The sequence below is a fragment of the Muntiacus reevesi genome, chromosome 21 (genome assembly GCF_963930625.1).
Source record: "Muntiacus reevesi chromosome 21, mMunRee1.1, whole genome shotgun sequence".
In the NCBI taxonomy this organism is placed as follows: domain Eukaryota; kingdom Metazoa; phylum Chordata; class Mammalia; order Artiodactyla; family Cervidae; genus Muntiacus; species Muntiacus reevesi.
The window spans coordinates 50,478,341-50,499,736 of NC_089269.1; the positions used below are offsets into that span (position 1 = coordinate 50,478,341).

General features: G+C 43.0%; 2 protein-coding genes across 14 annotated transcripts in view; one reads left to right on the top strand and one right to left on the bottom strand.

The window, feature by feature from the left end:
* CRYZL1 (crystallin zeta like 1) overlaps positions 1-9,855 on the bottom strand; it is a 35,726-nt gene extending 25,871 nt beyond the window's left edge. For 3 of the 6 annotated variants that reach the window (XM_065913514.1, XM_065913510.1, XM_065913515.1), the window contains exon 1: positions 7,994-8,079. The gene's annotated coding sequence lies outside the window, so the exon portion shown is untranslated. Of the gene's footprint in view, positions 1-7,685; positions 7,751-7,993; positions 8,080-8,468; positions 8,540-9,706 lie in introns of those variants that run through there. The other 3 variants (XM_065913511.1, XM_065913512.1, XM_065913513.1) reach the window with 3 other exon arrangements.
* The window catches only part of ITSN1 (intersectin 1), a 252,839-nt gene continuing 240,324 nt past the window's right edge, over positions 8,882-21,396 (top strand). For 7 of the 8 annotated variants that reach the window (XM_065913505.1, XM_065913504.1, XM_065913506.1 and 4 more), the window contains exon 1: positions 8,882-9,130. The gene's annotated coding sequence lies outside the window, so the exon portion shown is untranslated. Of the gene's footprint in view, positions 9,131-14,420; positions 14,508-21,396 lie in introns of all 8 variants that reach the window. The other variant, XM_065913500.1, reaches the window with a different exon arrangement.

The following is a 21,396-nucleotide window of genomic DNA, read 5'->3' on the forward strand; positions in this document are numbered from 1 at the left end:
TGTGTGTGTGTGTGTGTGTGGTTAAGGAAGGTGTGTGTGTGTGTACACATCAATAAGTTTGAGGGGAAGAAGGAAGGGGTGTGTGTGTGTGTGTATGTGTGTGTGTGTGTGTGTGTGGTTAAGGAAGGTGTGTGTGTGTGTACACATCAATAAGTTTGTCAGAGTGGTAGGGGAGAGGGGAAGAACCTAAGCATAGAACTGGTTAAGGAAGGTGTGTGTGTGTGTGTGGTTAAGGAAGGTGTGTGTGTGTGTACACATCAATAAGTTTGTCAGAGTGGTAGGGGAGAGGGGAAGAACCTCAGCATAGAACTGGTTAAGGAAGGTGTGTGTGTGTGTACACATCAATAAGTTTGTCAGAGTGGTAGGGGAGAGGGGAAGAACCTAAGCATAGAACAGCAGCGATGTATTACCTTTGACAGAAATCTAACTTCTCCTTCTCAGCTGTCAAGGCCATCTAAAATGCATACCCACTGTCCCTAGTTTACCTTACTTCTTCATTCTTCAAACACATCCCCTGTCTGATCTAGGCAATATGTGTGCATGTGTGCTCAGTCGTATCTGACTCTTTGTGACCCCATGACTGTAGTCTGCCAGGCTCCTCTGTCCACGGGATTCTCTAGGCAAGAATACGGGAGTGGGTTGCCACTTCATTCTCAAGGGGATCTTCCTGACCCGGGGTCTGCGCCTCCTGCATTGGCAGGCAGATTCTTTACCGCTGTGCCACCTGGGAAGCCCAGTGTGACTTCATACCATATGGCCCCTGCTGTCTCCAGGCTCCAGGCCCTGCTTGCTCTCTGAGACTGTGCTGTACTTACTCTACAGATTCTGCAAAGTAAACAAAGCTCAAGTTATACTCCCTCTCTGAAATCACCTCCCAGTGACACGCAATCTACTCCATCTTTTCCATGCTTCTAGACTTCATTACATACTGACAAAACCTTGCTTTATTCACTCAACTAGTGGGTTTCCCCAGCTTCGAAGAATCAATATCTATTATTATTGAATAAATAAAACTCTGCTTCTACTCAATCTGGAGCTACTAGAATTGCCTTTTTGAGGAATGAAATAATTACACATCAACACCTTGATTTCAAAACATCTCCCTTTGTAACTCTGGAAGTCAACTGTCTTCGCTGTCCACGGCATCTGAAAACATATAGTATGTCTCTCAGATCAGTAGTCACATGAATCTCATATTGTATGCACCCCAATTTCAAAGATCCTGGAAGCTGTTTGTATGTACCGTAGTGTCCCTTAAGATGACTATTATATACATAGTAATGCCCATAGTTTTGGTCAGATCATCTAAATAGTTCCTCCAAATTAGGTTACAATCAGCCTGGTTGGTAGAAAAAAGTAATGTTTAGTTGTTGGTTTAATAAGGAACCATGTGGGAACAAAAACCACCCCTCAAAGTTACAAGGTGAAGAAAACGAAGTATTTTTATAAAAGTGACCAGAAGAAAATTGAGGAAATATTATTTGTTTTGCAAGCCCAAAAAGGAATACTGAGTTCTTAACACAGAGAAAATGGTACAATGAATGGTATTCAAAACCCACTTAATTTCTTAGGCAGTGGTCCAGATTAAATGGAACACTTAATCCATTATTTAATAAAATTTTTATTGAACACAAAGATATTTGCACACAGGAAATAAAATAACTGAACACTTCATAAAATAAAAATATAAATGAAATATATACTATTTATCATGCTATTTCCAAAAATGAATGTCATTAACCTCAAAATTATATATTCTACTATAACCTTGCCTTTATCAGAAAAGTGCTACATAAAACTTTTAATTGAAAATAAACCTGTTTAAAAAATATAGGTTGATGTAAAGAGCCCTAAAAAGCCCCGTAAAAAGCATAAAGTTTTAAATTCTTCAGGTACATCCAACTTTAAATATATTTAACGTAAGTCCACAAATTGAAGATTATGTTCATAATACTTTGTTTTTATAATATCAACATATTAAATCTATTATAAATCTGGAGAAACAAAAATTAAGACACCTGTTTTAAATAATTTTTGGTATGAAAGCAGAATAAGGACTTTGCATAAATTAAACACTTACCATAAATAATACCAAGAAAGTAGTTAATGAAAGTACTAATCTCTTAAAGGATTTCTAAAAAAAAAATCAACGGGAAGACATTTCAAATGGTTTCCTCTTAGTTATAACAACATGAACCTCACTTGCTCTTCCCCTGCTATACTTACTCCCCCAAGGAGCTCATCTATTAATAATTGTAAGTAAAACCTCTAAAGATCAATCCTTATCTATACGTTCAAACCAAAAGTGTTTTGAGTATCAAATCAACCTCAAATTCAACAGTCATAAAACTAGACTCACTTTTCCCACCCCCAAACAAGGTTCTATTGTGCCAACTTCAGCCCTCGAGGATATCTTAGAATCTCTCATAATTCCCTCCTCTAGGCTTCCTTCTCCTTTACAGTCTCCTGGCTTAAGTGCTCCTCTTGGATGTAAGCACAATTACAGGCCCAAACTGTGAAGCCTGAGGCCTGGGCAACGACCACAGGCGGCCGCACAGCTTCCTTCTCTCCCTGCGGACAACTTCAAAGTCCAGATTCTTCTTATGCGCTCAAATTTTCATTATTCCCAACACAAACTTCATAATATGGTGAAGTATTATGCTTCACCCACCTTCATTTTTGTTTTAAACAAAGCAGACAAACTGTCAAGCAGCTGGGCTACTGAAAAAAAAAAAACAGATGAAGTCAGCTCTGAAATGTGGTTCATCATCTTGCTCGGCTGAGTGGACAGTATTACAATGCTAGCGGATTATTAGGGGTAAATCTTCAGTTATATTGAAGAGGTGCTTAAGTTTTAACCATGTTCTTACCCACCTGTGGGACTTTTCATACATATCCACATATCAGATAAAGAAGAATGTTAAACCATGTACCCATAAAACCTATTATGGTCAGTAAAATCAAAGTAACTAGCTGGAGGTCTGGTTCAAATACCATATACTTTGCAGGCTGCAGAGGAGACTGGTAGTCCTAACTGGACAGGCCAGCTCTGCTTCTTAAAGAGGGAGGGATGTCTCTACATTGTGCTGGAGATAGTCTCCAGCAATCTGTAAATTCCAAGGACACTTGACATAAACAAGGAGTACACTGGCGTTATACACTGTACTGCTCTCCTGTGCCTGTTACAAGATGGGCATGGGAAACACTGAGACAGTGGCTCACACCTAGCTAATCTCTGCAAAGCATTTCTAGCTAGTAGCACATATCCTAAGAACTTTTTACTTTCACATTTTGGTGGTGGTGGTTTAGTCGCTAAGTCGTGTCTGACTCATTGTGACCCCATGGACTATAGCCTGCCAGGCTCCTCTGTCCATGGGATTCTCCAGGCAAGAATACTGGAGTGGGTTGTCATTTCCTTCTCCAGGTGATCTTCCCAACCCAGGAATCGAACCCGGGTCTCCTGAATTGCAGCCAGATTCTTTACCAACTGAGCTATGACTTAGGAAAATGCAAAAAGTGACATGGTCCCTATTAGTAGATGGATTTATTTTATTTTTTTTAGTCATAGATGGATTTAAACCAGGGGCTGGATACACATTTACAGCAGCAGCATAAGGGAGATTCAAGCATCAGTTGAGGGGGATGGGAATGAGATGACCATATCAAAGTCTCTTCTGATTATGAGAGTCTAGATTTATATGGACATTATCAAGACATACTTGATTGAATTTTTATACAAGTGGGGCATCCTCTTTACATCTCACGTAAGTTGAGATCTAAAGCTAGGTGAAGAATTAGGAAAGGAAAATAATTTTTTGGTAAAGACTTTATGTGGAAGCAAGACAAGAGACATTTAATTAGCTATGTCAAACTGTTGCCTATCCATGCAACAAGTGGCTTCCAACAACGACCTCTTCTGAATATCAAAAGAAGTTTTGATTAATTCTCCTCCCTCCAAGAGAGCTTAACTTTTGTTATTTGTTGATTTACAAAATACCTTTTCACTTAAGCATTCCTTTTTTTTTTTTTTTCACTTAAGAATTCTTATTAGTGGACCCCCTTGCCAGTACTGCTGGAGTGTGGGTACTGGGTGGTTTGGGGAAGTGGGATGGTCATTAATCACAGATTAGAAGTCATTGCTCCAGTTTCTGTTTGATGTAGGGCCATTTGATACAGTAAGATTTAGAACAACAGAAACTTAACCTTCATTTATATTTCTGAGTTAGCATCCTATTTTCCCATGTTGTACTACTGGGGAACAATGCAGCCAATGGTGCCATGAATGGCAGTCTTCCCTTCCTGCTGGCTTGATCATGTGACACTGGGACAAGGCAAGGGATGAGGAAGATAAACTGAGGGATCCTCCCTACATTTTTACTACATTCTCCCTCCTTTCCAACTGACTTAAGGGATCATCTTCTCCATACACCAATATAATTGCAGTCCGTCAACACTTACTTAATTCTCTAAATCACTATAGGGTCTTTAATCATTACCTACTTCAGATGCAAAGTAGGAACTGTACTTTTGATTAAATACTTACTAATAAATTCACCATCAAGGGAAAATAATTTCACAAGATGTCATCTTTACTACAATGTATAAAAAGACCTAACAGAAGCAGAAGATATCAAGAAGAAATGGCAAGAATACACAGAACTGTACAAAAAAGATCTTCACGACCCAGATAATCACAATGGTGTGATCACTCCCCTAGAGTCAGACATCCTGGAATGTGAAGTCAAGTGGGCCTTAGAAAGCATCACTACGAACAAAGCTAGTGGAGGTGATGGAATTTCAATTGAGCTATTTCAAATCCTGAAAGATGATGCGGTGAAAGTGCTGCACTCAATATGCCAGCAAATTTGGAAAACACAGCAGTGGCCACAGGACTGGAAAAGGTCAGTTTTCATTCCAATCCCCAAGAAAGGCAATCCCAAAGAATGCTCAAACTACCGCACAACTGCACTCATCTCACACGCTAGTAAAGAAATGCTCAAAATTCTCCAAGCCAGGCTTCAGCAATACCTGAACCGAGAACTTCCAGGTGTTCAAGCTGGTTTTAGAAAAGACAGAGGAACCAGAGATCAAATTGCCAACATCCGCTGGATCATTGAAAAAGCAAGAGAGTTCCAGAAAAACATCTATTTCTGCTTTATTGACTACGTCAAAGCCTTCGACTGTGTGGATCACAATAAACTGTGGAAAATTCTGAAAGAGATGGGAATTCCAGACCACCTGAGCTGCCTCTTGAGAAACCTGTATGCAGGTCAGGAAGCAACAGTTAGAACTGGACATGGAACAGCAGACTGGTTCCAAATCTAGAAAGGAGTACTTCAAGGCTGTATATTGTCACCCTGCTTATTTAACTTATATGCAGAGTACATCATGAGAAACGATGGGCTGGAAGAAGCACAAGCTGGAATCAAGGTTGCCGGGAGAAATATCAGTAACTTCAGATATGCAGATGATACCACCCTCATGGCAGAGAGTGAAGAGGAACTAAAAAGCCTCTTGATGAAAGTGAAAGAGGAGAGAGAAAAAGTTGGCTTAAAGCTTAACATTCAGAAAACTAAGATCATGGCATCTGGTCCCATCACCTCATGGGAAATAGATGGGGAGACAGTGGAAACAGTGGCTGACTTTATCTTTTGGGGCTCCAAAATCACTGCAGATGGTGACTGCAGCCATGAAATTAAAAGATGCTTACTCCTTGGGAGGAAAGTTATGACCAACTTAGACAGCATATTAAAAAGCAGAGACATTACTTTGTCAACAAAGGTCTGTCTAGTCAAAGCTATGGTTTTTCCAGTAGTCATGTATGGATGTGAGAGTTGGACTGTGAAGAAAGCTGAGTGCCAAAAAATTGATGCTTTCGAACTATGGTGTTAGAGAAGACTCTTGAGAGTCCCTTGGACTGCAAGGAGATCCAGCCAGTCCACCCTAAAGGAGATCAGTTCTGGGTGTTCACTGGAAGGACTGATGCTGAAGCTTTAGTACTTTGGCCACCTCATGTGAAGAGTTGACTCATTGGAAAAAGCCCTGATGCTGGGAGGGATTGGGGGCAGGAGGAGAAGGGGACGACAACGACAGATCATAAGATGGTTGGATGGCATCAGCAACTCGATGGACATGGGTTTGAGTAAGCTCTGGGAGTTGGTGATGGACAGGGAGGCCTGGCGTGCTGTGATTCACGGGGTCTCAAAGAGTCAGACATGACTGAGCGACTGAACTGAACTGATAAAAAGAATTATTTTGCAAAAATACTAAAGTTGTATTTGAACTATTCTATGTGAAGCTTGCATGAGCAAGAAAAGATTCACTTTTATCAATGAATAAAAGATTTCACCAAAAACAAACCCCAAAACATTGTGATTGCAGGGTGAAACGTTTTAAGAATTCCCAAGCCTTCCCACTTTCCTCCTTCAAGGTGGTACACAGATGAACCAAGACACACTGTCCAGGGTATAGTACTGGGTACAGTATAGTACAGTACAGTACAGGGTAAAGCCTATATATCTCCTTGAGGTTTGGAACACTCTTCTTCAATTTAGAACTTTGATATTGAATGGACACCACAGAGAGTTGTAAGACTACCCAAATATTTCACTACAACTGAGGGAACTGTGCCTTGTATGGTGAACCCTCTCTGTTTGACATCTGAATGTCTCAGGATTAGCCGTAAACTAGAGCAGAGGCATCAATGAATTGAAATTAGTGAAAAAATGTAATAATTATACACTACGGTGATTGATGGATTTAGAAGTCCTAAGTGACCCTACTCTGAATCCTGGCTTTTCCACTTATTCAGAGTATGACCTACATACATTAGGTAATTTTAACCATCTGGGCCTTAAATTCCACACCTGTAAAACAGGAGAGTAACAGTAAGGCTTAAATAATACATGCAAAGCACTCAAGTACAATACCTGGCACAAAGGAAGTGTTGAATAAATGCTGGCTGTTTGTACTATTATTTCTGTAAATTGAGTGGAGATCTGGTAAAGTACTTCCAAAATCCATCTCACAAAGCAGTAAGGGGTTTTGTCAGAGGCAACCCAAGATTTAATACCTTTTAATTTCTGCAGTGGGTTGTATCATCCTGAAGCCCGTGAGCTGTGCCTAGTCAGAACTGAGATGTACTGTTAGCATAAGATGTCCACCAGGTTTCTTCAAATGTGAAGAAAATGAATGTACAAAATCTCGATTGTTAAACATTTGATTACGTGCTGATATGATATTTTAGATATACTTTAAATAAAACTCCAGCAGTAATTTCACATATTTCTCTTTTTCTTATTTTTTTTTTTTAAAGTGGCTCCCATTAAATATGCAAAACCTTGCTGCCTGTAACCTGGACTGGCAGCACCTGAGAGAGCTTGTCCGAAACGGAGATTCTCAGGACCCGTCCTCACCCTCAGCATCGCCGTCTGCACTTCAAAACGGTTCTAGGGGGTTCTCACGCGTTGCTCCAGAGTATTCCTCCCTTTAGCTTAATCTGGAAGGCAAATCTGGCCCTAGAGTTACATAAACCCGAATGCCCCTGCTTTAAGTAATTGTCCCCGGCGAGGGGGCGGGGGTGGGAGTGACGGAGGAGAAAGCAGTCGTATAGAAGCAGTAAGGCAGAAAGAAAAAGAAACTCAAAGTATAGAAACAAAAAGACGCGGGAGTGGGTAAAATCCAACCTGGGAGTCTCGGTGGAAGGGAACTTCCAGACTTTTGCTTCCATGAAAGTGGAGGAAGATGCAAGCTGAAATAACATCCACCATCAAAACCAGTAAAGACCAGGAAATCGTCAGGCAAATCAAGTCTCTCCCGCCCCTCAGCGGCCTCAGCCAAGCCAGCTAGGCCTGAGCCCGAGAAGTGTTAATAAGGTTGGGGTGCTACGGGAACCACCCTGCGCCCCAGGGCTGGACGGTCCCGCTGGGCGTCTCCCGAGTTTCCGCCCAAAGCCCGGTTTCCCAAGACACGCAGCACGTCTCTTTGCGCTCACCTGCCTCGGAGCGGCTCCAACGGCCTGCAGTTTCACCTCCACCACCTTCGAGCACCTCAGTAGAGGGCCCGCCCCCTAAGCGCCACAGCCTGTTCCCATTGGTCAGGTCGCTCGTCAGTCTCGCACTCTAGAGACCGCCATAGCAACCGAACGCGGAACTACATCTCCCGGCATGCTCCAAGGCGACGTGCCTGGGCCTTCCAATCAATGCGCGGAGACGGCCATAGCAACCGAACGCGGAACTACATCTCCCGGCATGCTCCACGGCGACGCGCCTGGGGCTACCAATCAATGCGCCAAGTCCTAGAGGCCGACGGGTTCAACTTTATGTAAATTTGTTCAAGACCACACCCTTCCTCATTCCAACCGTATCCCCATCACCTTCCTGGGACTGTGCCCCGCCCTCCTTGTGCCGCTACATTGTTCTCTCCTGTGACACCTGCCGTTAGTTAGTTGAAGACGTCCTAACTTGTACCTCGCCTCGTACAGCAACGGCCAAATGGCACCGAGACCGTGGAACAAAACGTTCCGAAGCCCGACACAGACGCTTCTATGCCCGTCGGGAAACCCTACGCCAGAGGCCTGCTTCGGAAAAGGGGGCGGGGCGGCGGGGGAGGGGGTTAGGGCGGCCAGGTCCCGCCCCCTCTGAGCTTGCTGATTTGTCGATCCGGCTGTCACTCCGTCCCTCCTCCAGATTTTTTTCTTTTCAGTTGCGTTTCCCCCGCGGTGGGCGGGGCTAGATGGAGGGGGCGGGAGGAGGTGTGAACCCTTTCTTTCGATTGGTTGGTTTTTCATTGTCCCCACCCACCCACCCCGTGGGCGGAGACGAAGAGGCGGAGAGGGCGCGGGGGAGGCAGGTCCCCGGGGAGATGAGGAGATAGGCGGGAGCGAGGGACAGAGGGAGGGAAGCGAAGAGAGGCAGAGAGCTGAGGTGGAGACGGGAGGGCGCGCAGCTTGGTTGCTCGGTAGTACGGCGGCTCGCGAGGGAGAATCCCGGGCGGACTCCGGGACGCCCAGAGAGGCGGGCGGGGATGGTGTGCGGGGCTGCGGCTCCTGCGTCCCCTTCCCGCGGCGACTGAGCTGCACTGATTTTTTTTGTCCCCCTGAGGCGGCAGCGTGGACCCGCCTGGAGATGAGGTGAGGAGAGAGCTGGACCGCGTCGGCCTGCCTTTCACCGGGCAGGCGGCGGGGGCGAGGGTGGGCGCGATGGCCGCCCGGGACGCCCGTCCATCCCCTTCCCACCCCGGGGCCAGTGTGCGCGTCCCTCCCGGCGCCCTTCACCCTGAGCCGCGCGCCCTGGAGGCGCCCGTGTGTCTCGTCCTTCCCATCCTCCCGGGCCGCCGGGGGTGGCTGGGTGGGTGGTGGGTGGTGGCGGCCGGCTGGCACGCGCCGGGAGGCCGGGGCTCCGCGGCGGACCGAGGCTGCGGGGTGGGCGGCGGCCGCGGGACGGGCTTCGGGGGGTTGAATGGGCATTGGTCGCCGTGGCCGGCCGAGCTGGGGGCAGGTCCCGTCCTTTCTCTAGGGGCACGCGGGGCCGTGGGGTCCCTTGCAGGGCTGACCTCGCTGCCCGCGGTCGCCCGAGTGGGGCGGGCGGGCCGACCCTCGCCTCCCCGCCAGCCTGCCCGAGATCCGGAATGCCCGGCCTCTCCTCCCCGGCTCATCCCTTCTTCTCTCTCCTCCGCCCGCAAAAAAAAAAAAAAAAAAACAACCAACCCTGTCAGTGAAGGGCAATCAATGCCGTTTTGGCCCCGCGTCCTCCTGCTGGGACTGACTTGACTCCGGTGGTATTTCACAGAAAGCGGCTCTTCCTTTCAAGGGGGGAGCGCGTCCCCGGCGTCGGCCGCTTCCCTTTCCCCTTCTTTACGCACTGACACGGTTTTACGGTGTGGACCGGAGGCACAGTTGCCAGGCTCTGTCTGGCTTGACCGAGGAAAATGCAGTCAGAATCCCCAGGAAGAGGAAATCGACGAGGAATGGGGTTGCGCCTTTCCCTCTTACTTCTTGTTTGCCTTTTGGATTAGGAATCACCTTCGTAGATTACATTTCCTGTGGGCATCTTTTGTTGTGATTCAGATTAAAGGTTTTGCTTTTGAAGAAAACAGTTAGGGGCATCTGCGTTGAGTTAGAGGTCTGGAGATTTTTTTGCTAGCCTCTTAATATGAAAGTTTCCTTTAGAACTTTGCCATCCTCAGTGCTATTCTGGAGGCAGCACCAGCCTGAAAATTTAAATAGATGCGACTCCTAATAGGTTTCTTTGTGTTTTATCTGCTGGCATCCTGCTCTTAATGTTTACGTGGTCGGGACGTCCAAATAATAAAAGCAAGTGCAATAAAAAGTATAGATAATAAAAAACAAGTACCGTGCCAAAAATACATCTGGAAAATCTCAATTCTGTCATCGGAGAGGCAGTTTTTACTAATCCCTTTGAATGGATGAAGACCAGGCTCAGTGTTTATGTAGTGGACAGGATCTGAGGGTAGGAACTGAGACCATGGAGCCAGCAGGCCGGCTGATATATATAGTGCTACACTTACCGTCTGAAATAGGAGTATATTTATTGGGATACCTTTATTTTTATATGACTTAAGGTGCAGAAGCTTAGTACCCATCCAAAGTTATGATTTCTACTTATCATGAGAACAAAATGCTGTGTTTTATTTTTAAATTTTTAATAGTTCATCTGAAACAATTATGTTATTTTTATGATTGTTTGCTTATAACAAAAGAAGAAAAACATATTTCAATATTGAGTTCTTTCTGTAGGACAGTTGTAAAGAAGCCAAAAACTTTAGGTAATCCAAATTCAGAAATGAAGGACACTAATTTAGTGATGGTCCAAAAGCTATTTAAGACTTCTATAAATAGCTCCAGTAGGGTGAATTTCTGATAGAATTGTTTTTGAAGGCTATTTCTTTATTTAAGAATGTATCTATTGAAATTTCTGAGGCACATGGTACCTTCACAAAAGTCTATTATTATTCTGCCTGAGTAAGAGAGGAAATGAACACATTTTTGATGTACTTTGGAACCCTGTGGATTGTTCAGATACTAAGCATTGTGAAATAGGGCATAAAATGAGTGGTAGCAAGTTAGTTCCGTGAAATGTTTGTCTCTCTTAGGTTTTTTTTGTTTGCAATTGACTAGCAGTTTCCTTTTTCTTAATGCTTATCCCTCTTATCGGAAATAAAGCTCTGCTTAAGTTCATGTTTTCTCAAAATAACTAGATTGAGGCAAACTCAAATCTCCATAAAGGGGGTTAAGGAGGAGGTGCCGTTAAATTCATCTACTCTTACTCAGCTTTTTAATGTGGACTTGTGAATTATAGGTAATTAATTACAGGTCAGTCGGGTTTATATTCCTCAGTTCACATCCCACTGCCATAGGGCTCTTCTCTTGTGAGTGATCTTTCTCTTCTGAATGGTTCCACTTACAAGCAGGTTTCTCAATGTCTAGACCTCAAATCACTTACATCAACATAACGTGAAGTTATTGGTAAAAATACAGACTCCTGGGATCTGATTTCCAACTTCTCCAGGAAGTTTTCTTACACAGTAGCATTGGAGAACCACTAGCCTTGTGGTTCCTTATCACTGACTGTGTCCCCAGACTGTGCCCTGAAGAGGATGGCATGTTTTTCAAATGACAGACTAACTTTCATACCTTGGACGTCTAATAAAAAACCATGATCTTCAGATATGTAAGGCACCTGTAATAATATATCTCAGAAGGGCAGAGATCACTGTACCTCCTAGAGTAGTGCCTGGAGGAACTGTATGAAATATTTGCGTGAATTACGTCACAGTGAGCCCACACCTTTAAACTTTTACTTGTAAAGTTAATCTTATCATTTCATAGTCACTTTATAAACTGGGAGCCATAAGTACCACACCCCAGTCATTTCTGTAAGTTTGGTTGTCTCTGAAAGGAGAGAACCTTTCCCAAGCATAACTCAGGAGGATAAGCTGAAAAGAAGGCTCCTAGCAAAATGTTTGCTTAGACTCAGAATGTAAATTTAAGTCACAGCATAATGGTAAATTATTTGCTATCAGTACATCAGAATGTCATTTTATAACCTATGATAAGACCAATATAATGCAATAAAAATTGGATTTTCCCAAAAGAAAGAAAATTGGTAATTTTCCAATTTTATTTTTCATACTCCTAATATATGACCTTCACTCCTTTCTGTCAGAGCCCAGCATAGATAAATAAATAACAGCTTCTGCTGTGTAGTTGAGGGTATGGATAGTTAAGAGTGCAACCTCTAGAGAATATTGGGTTTGACCCTACATAGTCTGTGACTTGGGGCTTCCCTAGTATCTTAGCTGGTAAAGAATCTGCCTGCAATGCAGGAGACCCCAGTTGGGTTCCTGGGTGGGGAAGATCCCCTGGAAAAGGGATTGGCTACCCACTCCAATGTTCTTGGGCTTCCCTTGTGGCTCAGATGGTAAAGAATCTGCCTGCAACGTGGGAGACCTGGGTTTGATCCCTGGGTCAGGAAGATCCCCTGGAGGAGGGCATGGCAACCCACTCCAGTATTCTTGCCTGGAGAATCCCCATGAACAGAGGAGCCTGGAGGGCGACAGTCCATGGGGTCGTGAAGAGTCAGACAGGACGGAGTGACTAAGCACCACAGACCACGGTCTGTGACTTTGATCTGGTCACCTAACCTCTCAGTGCCTCAGTTTTCTCAGCTGAAAATGGGAATTGTTGTAGTAAAATGTAATACTTCTAGGACTTCTGTGGTGGTCCAGTGGTTAAGAATCCACCTGTCAATGCAGTGGACGTGGGTTCAATCCCTGGTCCGGGAAGATTCCACACGCCACGCACGGCACAGCTAAGCCCAGTGTGACTGAGCCCACATGCCCTGGAGCCTGCGCTCCGCAAGAAGAGAAGCCTCGCAGAGAGAAGCCCGCGAGCCACAACTATAGTTGTGCAGTGCTGGGCTGGGCTGTGTTTTAACCCTCACCTTCACCTTTGGGGCCACCAGGGGCGCCCTGGTTGTGCCCACTGATGCAACTAAAGAGAGCAGCACAGAAGACCCAGCACGGCCAAAATTGTAAAAATCAAATTCAAAAAAGGAAATTATTTTAAAAATTTAATACTTCTAAATTCTCACTTAAGTTCTTGAGACACATTCATTTAATATATGTTAGTTATGATGATAAAATATTGAGATATATAAAAATGTGTGAAACTCTAGCTAGTCTGTTCAGTTTTTGTACTAATGTACTTTATGGTAGTAAGTAGAAATCCTTTGCTTAAAAAGAAGTCTCTTGCTAATTTCCTGGCACTGAATATGTATAATTTTAAAATTACAGTAATAATTAAACATTAAAAGTAACTAATAAAACATCAGGTTCTAGGCAGATTTTTTTCTAAATAAAGATAAGCCTGTCATGCTTCTCAGCTTAATTGTACTATTTCAGAAAAAATCTGTTAATCAGTTTAGATGATCCCTTGTATTTTAAAGAATTACATGTTTGTGGTAGAATAATTGAAATACAGGAAAGTAAAGAGTAGAAAACTGTAAAATACTTAGAGACCCACTACCTGAATACATTTCTCCAAACAGTTTTTTCTCTGTGCTATTTGTCAGTATATGTAATTTTGGTTGGCAAATATGGGATCCTGGTATACATATGGTTGTTTCCTAACCTGTGCTTCTGAACATCTCATTATGAATCGTTTCTTCCCTATGTAGTCAGTTGTAATGTTGACTGAATAATATTCCATCTTGTGAATCTATGATTTATTTATTTGGCTGCATCAGGTCTTCATTGTGGAATACAGCCTCCGTTACCCAAGGCATGTGGAATCTTGGTTCCCTGACTAGGGATTGAACCTGTATCCTCTGAATTGGAAGGTGGATTTTTTACCTCTGGACCACCAGAGGAAAAAGTCCCCAACCAATTTGTTTTTATTAAACATTATTTTTCTCCCACTGCTATTATCATCATCTCTGCAATAACTGTCCTCCATGCATCTCTATATATACCTTTGAGATTTTTTTTTCCCTTTAGGATAAATTTCTAGAGGTGTGATTGTAAGATCAAAGTACATATTATGGTTTAAGGGTTTTTGATACATCCTTTCAGTTAGTCATTTAGAAAGACTGTAGCAGTACACTCAGCATGTTGTATAAGAGTTTCGTTTCCCTCCCCCTTCCTTTTTTTGAGGAATGACTTATTAAGTGACCAACTTAGGGAATTGTTTTATCTTTAGAAAGAAGAGTGGGTTGTTATTGTGAACATGTTGGTGATTTGATCTGGAAGCTGGAAATTCATACACCTGGAAGAATAATAGCTAAAACTTATCAAGTCCGTTTATAGCATTTTATAAGCATAAACTCGCTTAATTTTTACAAATTCTCGGTTTTTTACATGAATGTGACTTGAGAACCAAAAAACCCTCTGTTAAATCACAGGAGCCAGCAAGTGACTCTGCAGAATGGTTACTCTAGAGCCCAAACTCCACAGTGCTGGATTGCCTCTTGCCTGCAAATGTTGTACGGGTATTGGGGTACTTTTTGCATTCCTGATTTCTGTTTGAGACTAACCTAGCAGTTTCCTGGCATGTATTCATTTATAAAGTCGGTGCCACACAGATTCAAAGCCCTCTCAGTGAGGAGTTAGTCTCATAACTTAGCTCACAAATAAGCCTACTGTCCTGTCTAGCATTCACCTCTGAAAGCAGTATGCTACCCTTTACTCTGTAGTAGTTTTCCTAAAACACCCCCATATGAAAAACAGGATCAGAGTCACAGAGGAGGTTAGCACAGTTGGAAAAGGCAGTTTACTTGGTGTGGACTTGCCTTGGAAATGCAAGACAAGTGGGCTTAGGGACAGAAGTGAGCTTAGGGAGGCAGCTGGGAACCTGTACAAACATTTCCACCTCAGCCTGGTTGGAGAATTGAAGTGTCTGGCGGAAGTTCAGTTCAGGAATGCAAAGGCCTTACTGTAGAGATGTCACCCATCCACTGGGAGATTGTTTTTTTTTTTTTTTTTTTTTTAAAACCCTTCTAAAGTGTGATGGTAGAAGATCATTGATGTTTTCTTGCTAATGACTAGCCTGCTAACAAGGTGAGTTTCCAGTAAGCTAATCTGTTTGATACTTTGGTCACCTGATGCGAAGAACTCACTCTTTGGGAAAGACCCTGATGCTGGGAAAGATTGAAGTCAGGAGAAGGAGACAACAGAGAATGGGATGGTTGGATGTCATCACTGACTGAATGGACATGAGTTTGAGTAAACTCCGGGAGTGGGTGATGGACAGGGAGGCCTGGCGTGCTGTAGTCCATGGGGTTGCAAAGAGTCAGACGCAACTGAGTGACTGAACCGAACTGAATCTGTTTGAATTCGTCATCGCTCTCTTTTTCTAGTAGGATTAATGATTGGCAGCTTACCTTGCCAGCTTATCTCCCAGAGAGAGGGTTGGTGAAATCGTTTCAGCTCTCTGGCCTGAGTTTGTACTGCTGAGCGAGGCAGGACTGCCCGGGCTGTGTTGGGCTGGTCACCAAAACCCTTCTCAGCATTGTGTGGGCCAGGGCTCCACCCAGCCGGGTGGGAGTGGTCCTGAGACCCCTTCACTCCTCATCCATGGTGGAGCCAGGAGCTGAACCGAGGGATGTGATAATTTCAGGCTCACCTGAATTTGAATGTGAAAATTACAAGGTCACAGCAGTTGGTCAGAATTTTTTTTTTTTTTATTCTTGGTTAAAATTAAACAGCCTCTTCTTCATGCAGGAGGACCAGCTTTGGATCCTCTGTGCCTTGGGGAGCATTTTGACTGGCTTCTTTCTCAGGGATGGTTCTGTTCATCCCTGCATTGTGTCTGCAAGTCCCTCTGGTGACCGGTGAGGTGATACAGCTAGGGTTAGGTGATACAGCTGCAGGAAATGGGCAAAGCCAACTGGCTTTTCTGCCATGTTTTCACCAGCCTGGTTAAGGAGGACACTGATTCTTGTGATAAAAGCTGGGGGACAAGATGCCATTGGAGCCATTTGTTTTGTTTGTGTAGAGGCCTACTCACCTCTCTCTGAGGCAAATTTTCTGACCAGCTTTATTCTAACAAGGGTGAAAGTAAAGCATTAATTGCTCAGTTGTGTCTGACTTTTTGCGATCCCATGGACTGCAGCCTGTCAGGCTCCTCTGTCCATGAAATTCTCCAGGCAAGAATATTGGAGTAGGTTGCCATTCCCTCTCTAGGGGATCTTCCTGACCCAGGGGTTGAACCCACATCTCCCGCACTGCAGGCAGATTCTTTACCACTGAGTCACCAGGGAAACCCTATAACAAGGGTAATGTGTTGTTTTATAAGCCATTGAATAAACACACACATGTACTCATTCCTGTGCACTATCTATAACAAGAGTATTTGTTATGCATCCACTGTTTTATAAAAATCAATCCATTTCTCCTGTAATCTTAAAGATAATACATTTTAGAAGCAAGTATCCTTTCAGTTTCTGAACTCATTTGGAAGTCAACTGCTCCATTCTTACAGAATTGGAATATCCCATTTTGATCACTGACATATAAAAACTGTACAGTTAGTAATTAGAGAAACCTTGAAAAGTTGACCAAACAATTTAGTGGTATATTCCTGGTTTCAGTGATGAAAATTCCCTCCTCCTCTCTTCTTCACTTACCAAAAAGTATTGTTAAACAAAGTCAGTCAGTGATAATAAGTCTGTTATAGGTAGTACTGCTTATTTTCAGATACCTTGAGATATAGTTAATAAAATTGCTGTTTTAGTATTTTGAAGAATCCTCCCATCAGCGCAAGATACATGTGTTTGATCCCTGATCTGGGAAGACCCACATGCCATGGAGCAACTAAGCCTGTGTGCCGCAGCTACTGAGCCCATGTGCCAGCTACTGAAGTCTCCACGCCCTAGAGCCTGTGCTCCGCAACAGCAGAGTAGCCCCTGCTCTTTGCAACTAGAGAAACGCCCTCTCAGCCACGAAGAGCAAGCATGGCTGAAAATAGATACATAAATCAAATTATAAACTAATGTAAGCGCTCTCAAAACAAAAAAAAAGAAATGAAAAAAAAGATGATCAGAGAAACTGAGGAGGAGGAGAACTTGGTAGAGGGGCTGAGTAAGGGGTGGGTTCCACAAGAGAGGAAGGGTTGTCCTCACGACCTGGAACAGGGTCCAGTGCATGGTGGCCGCTCAGCAGTTGTGCTGGCGTACTGAATAGGTTAGTGTTTGAGGGTCTGTTTACCTGGAGACCTAAGTCACCCGGGGGAGGTGAGCACTGGAGAGACAGGTGAGGTATAGAGCAGACAGGTGCCGGCTTGGATTTTACTCGGAGTCAGAGGAGGTAGATGCTGATGTCAGTTTTAAGCAAGTGAGACCCTCTTGTTTGACTAGATTCCTCTGGATGTTATGTGGGAGTGGCTTGGAGGGCAGTGAGAGGGAAATATTGAATTAACAGGCGCCCTCCCCCCCCCCCCATCGGTTACCTGAAAGTTGACATTTGTACCTGTCCTTGTACTTTTTCTTTACCGTGAGGGTAGTATGATTTACTTTTTGATGGGGTGAGATGAGTGGCAATTTGTATAAACTTTTCAAAGTTCTCTGAGGAAGAGAACCCCTTAAAATCATTATTCTTATGGATCAAGTAAAACAACACCATGTAAAATAAAGATCGGGAATCATTTAACTTCTTAACCATTAACTTAATTGAGGTTATGGCTATAGATTTCTGGTAGGAGAGATTTTTCTGTTTGCATTTTTTTGGTGAAAAAAACTTAATATATGGAAACGACTCCTTAGAATAGGGTTTTATGAATTGAATGTCTATAGAAGCTATGCACTTGGAGGAAGATCCAGTTTGTAAAGTGCTAATATTGTCTGTCCAATCTGGTGTTTTAATTAGTATCAAAGGAAGGGAAATACTGCCGTAATTGTAACCTTACGTTACTCCCTTAGTTCAATTAGTTTTAAACCATAGTCATTATCTGTTATCTTTAGTTGTTGTGATCTCATTAGATGAAGTGATATTGTAGTTGTGATTTGGGAGATTAAAAAAATAGCATGTTTTTTCTTATTACCAAAACGATATATGTTTATTGAAGACAGCTTTGGAAAATTCAGGTAAGGAAGTAAAAAAGCATACTCCAAATCTCCCCGACCAGAAATGATGCCTGTCCGTATGCTGGGAAGGGTCAGCTTTGCTCAGATTGCCTGGGAGACTCGCAGGCCTGTTTGGGACTCAGGGACCTGGAGATGGGACAGTGCAGGGTCAGGCAGCCTACACATTCGTGGCCCTGGGAACATGTGTCTTGGTGCTTCTACGCCTTCTAGGTCTTTAAGAGAAGTTGAAAATTTAGAAATACGGGTTTAGTGTGAAATCTCCAATTTTTATGTGAGCCACAACTACTAATAATAACACACTGGGATTCAAGCAGAGCAGACCTGAGGGCTGCATTCAGTCTTTGTTGCCTTGCCAGCTTATAACCTCAACTACGTATAGTTGTGTAGCCTGTGTTTCTCTCTCAGTTCAGTTCAGTTCAGTCGCTCAGTCGTGTCTGACTCTTTGCGACCCCGTGGACTGCAGCAGGCCAGGTCTCCCTGTTCATCACCAACTCCCGGAGCTTGCTCAAACTCATGTCGATTCAGTCAGTGATGCCATCCAACCATCTCATCCTCTGTCGTCCCCTTCTCCTCCTGCCTTCAATCTTTCCCAGCATCAGGGTCTTTTCAAATGAGTCACTTCTTTGCATCAGTTGGCCAAAGTTTCAACTTCAACATCAGTCCTTCCAATGAATATTCAGGACTGATTTCCTTTAGGATGGACTGGTTGGATCTCCTTGCAGTCCAAGGGACTCTCATGAATCTTCTCCAACACCACAGTTCAAAAGCATCAGTTCTTCAGCACTCAGCCTTCTTTATGGTTCAGCTCTTACATGCATATGTGACTCCTGGAAAAACAATAGCTTTGACTAGACGAACCTTTGTTGGCAAAGTAATGTCTCTGCTTTTTAGCATGCTGTCTAGGTTGGTCATAGCTTTTCTTCCAAGGAGTAAGTGTCTTTTAATTTCATGGCTGAAATCACCATCTGTAGTGATTTTGGAGCCCAAGAAAATAGTCTGTCACTGTTTCCCATCTATTTGCCATGAAGTGATGGGACTGGATGCCATGATCTGTGTTTTTTGAATGTTAAGGTTTTTTGTTTTCTTTTTATGCTTTCAGTATTCTTTTCCAGTTTTATTTTATTTATTTTTTTTCATTTATTTTTATTAGTTGGAGGCCAACCATTTCACAACATTGCAGTGGGTTTTGTCATACATTGACATGAATCAGCCATGGAGTTACATGTATTCCCCATCCCGATCCCCCCCTCCCACCTCCCTCTCCACCTGATTCCTCTGGGTCTTCCCAGTGCACCAGGCCCGGGCACTTGTCTCATGCATCCCACCTGGGCTGGTGATCTGTTTCACTATAGATAATGTTGATGCTGTTCTCTCGAAACATCCCACCCTCGCTTTCTCCCACAGAGTCCAAAAGTCTGTTCTGTACATCTGTGTCTCTGTTTCTGTTTTGCATATAGGGTTATCATTACCATCTTTCTAAATTCCATATATATGTGTTAGTATACTGTAATGTTCTTTATCTTTCTGGCTTACTTCACTCTGTATAATGGGCTCCAGTTTAATCCATCTCATTAGAACTGATTCAAATGAATTCTTTTTAACGGCTGAGTAATATTCCATGGTGTATATGTACCACAGCTTCCTTATCCATTCATCTGCTGATGGGCATCTAGGTTGCTTCCATGTCCTGGCTATTATAAACAGTGCTGCGATGAACATTGGGGTGCACGTGTCTCTTTCAGATCTGGTTTCCTCAGTGTGTATGCCCAGAAGTGATATTGCTGGGTCATATGGCAGTTCTGTTTCCAGTTTTTTAAGAAATCTCCACACTGTTCTCCATAGCGGCTCTACTAGTTTGCATTCCCAGCAACAGTGTAAGAGGGTTCCCTTTTCTTCACACCCTCTCCAGCATTTATTGCTTGTAGACTTTTGGATAGCAGCCATCCTGACTGGAGTGTAATGGTACCTAATTGTGGTTTTGATTTGCATTTCTCTGATAATTAGTGATGTTGAGCATCTTTTCATGTGTTTGTTAGCCATCTGTATGTCTTCTTTGGAGAAATGTCTGTTTAGTTCTTTGGCCCATTTTTTGATTGGGTCATTTATTTTTCTGGAATTGAGCTTCAGGAGTTGCTTGTATATTTTTGAGATTAATCCTTTGTCTGTTGCGTCATTTGCTATTATTTTCTCCCAATCTGAGGGCTGTCTTTTCACCTTACTTATAGTTTCCTTTGTTGTGCAAAAGCTTTTAAGTTTCATTAGGTCCCATTTGTTTATGTTTGCTTTTTTTTCCAATATTCTGGGAGGTGGGTCATAGAGGATCCTGCTGTCATTCATGTCGGAGAGTGTTTTGCCTATGTTCTCCTCTAGGAGTTTTATAGTTTCTGGTCTTACATTTAGATCTTTAATCCATTTTGAGTTTATTTTTGTGTATGGTGTTAGGAAGTGTTCTAATTTCATTCTTTTACAAGTGGTTAACCAGTTTTCCCAGCACCACTTGTTAAAGAGGTTGTCTTTTTTTCCATTGTATATCCTTGCCTCCTTTGTCGAAGATGAGGTGTCCATAGGTTCGTGGATTTATCTCTGGGCTTTCTATTCTGTTCCATTGATCTATATTTCTGTCTTTGTACCAGTACCATACTGTCTTGATGACTGTGACTTTGTAGTAGAGTCGAAGTCAGGCAGGTTGATTCCTCCAGTTCCATTCTTCTTTCTCAAGATTACTTTGGCTATTCAAGGTTTTTTGTATTTCCATACAAATTGTGACATTATTTGTTCTAGTTCTGTGAAAAATATCGTTGGTAGCTTGATAGGGATTGCATTGAATCTATAGATTGCTTTGGGTAGAATAGCCATTTTGACAATATTGATTCTTCCAATCCATGAACACGGTATGTTTCTCTATCTGTTTGTGTCCTCTTTGATTTCTTTCATCAGTGTTTTATAGTTTTCTATGTATAGGTCTTTTGTTTCTTTAGGTAGATATACTCCTAAGTATTTTATTCTTTTTGTTGCAATGGTGAATGGTATTGTTTCCTTAATTTCTCTTTCTGTTTTCTCATTGTTAGTGTATAGGAATGCAAGGGATTTCTGTGTGTTAATTTTATATCCTGCAACCTTACTATATTCATTGGTTAGCTCTAGTTATTTTCTGGTAGAGTCTTTAGGGTTTTCTATGTAGAGGATCATGTCATCTGCAAACAGTGAGAGTTTCACTTCTTCTTTTCCTATCTGGATTCCTTTTACTTCTTTTTCTGCTCTGATTGCTGTTTCCAAAACTTCCAAAACTATGTTGAAT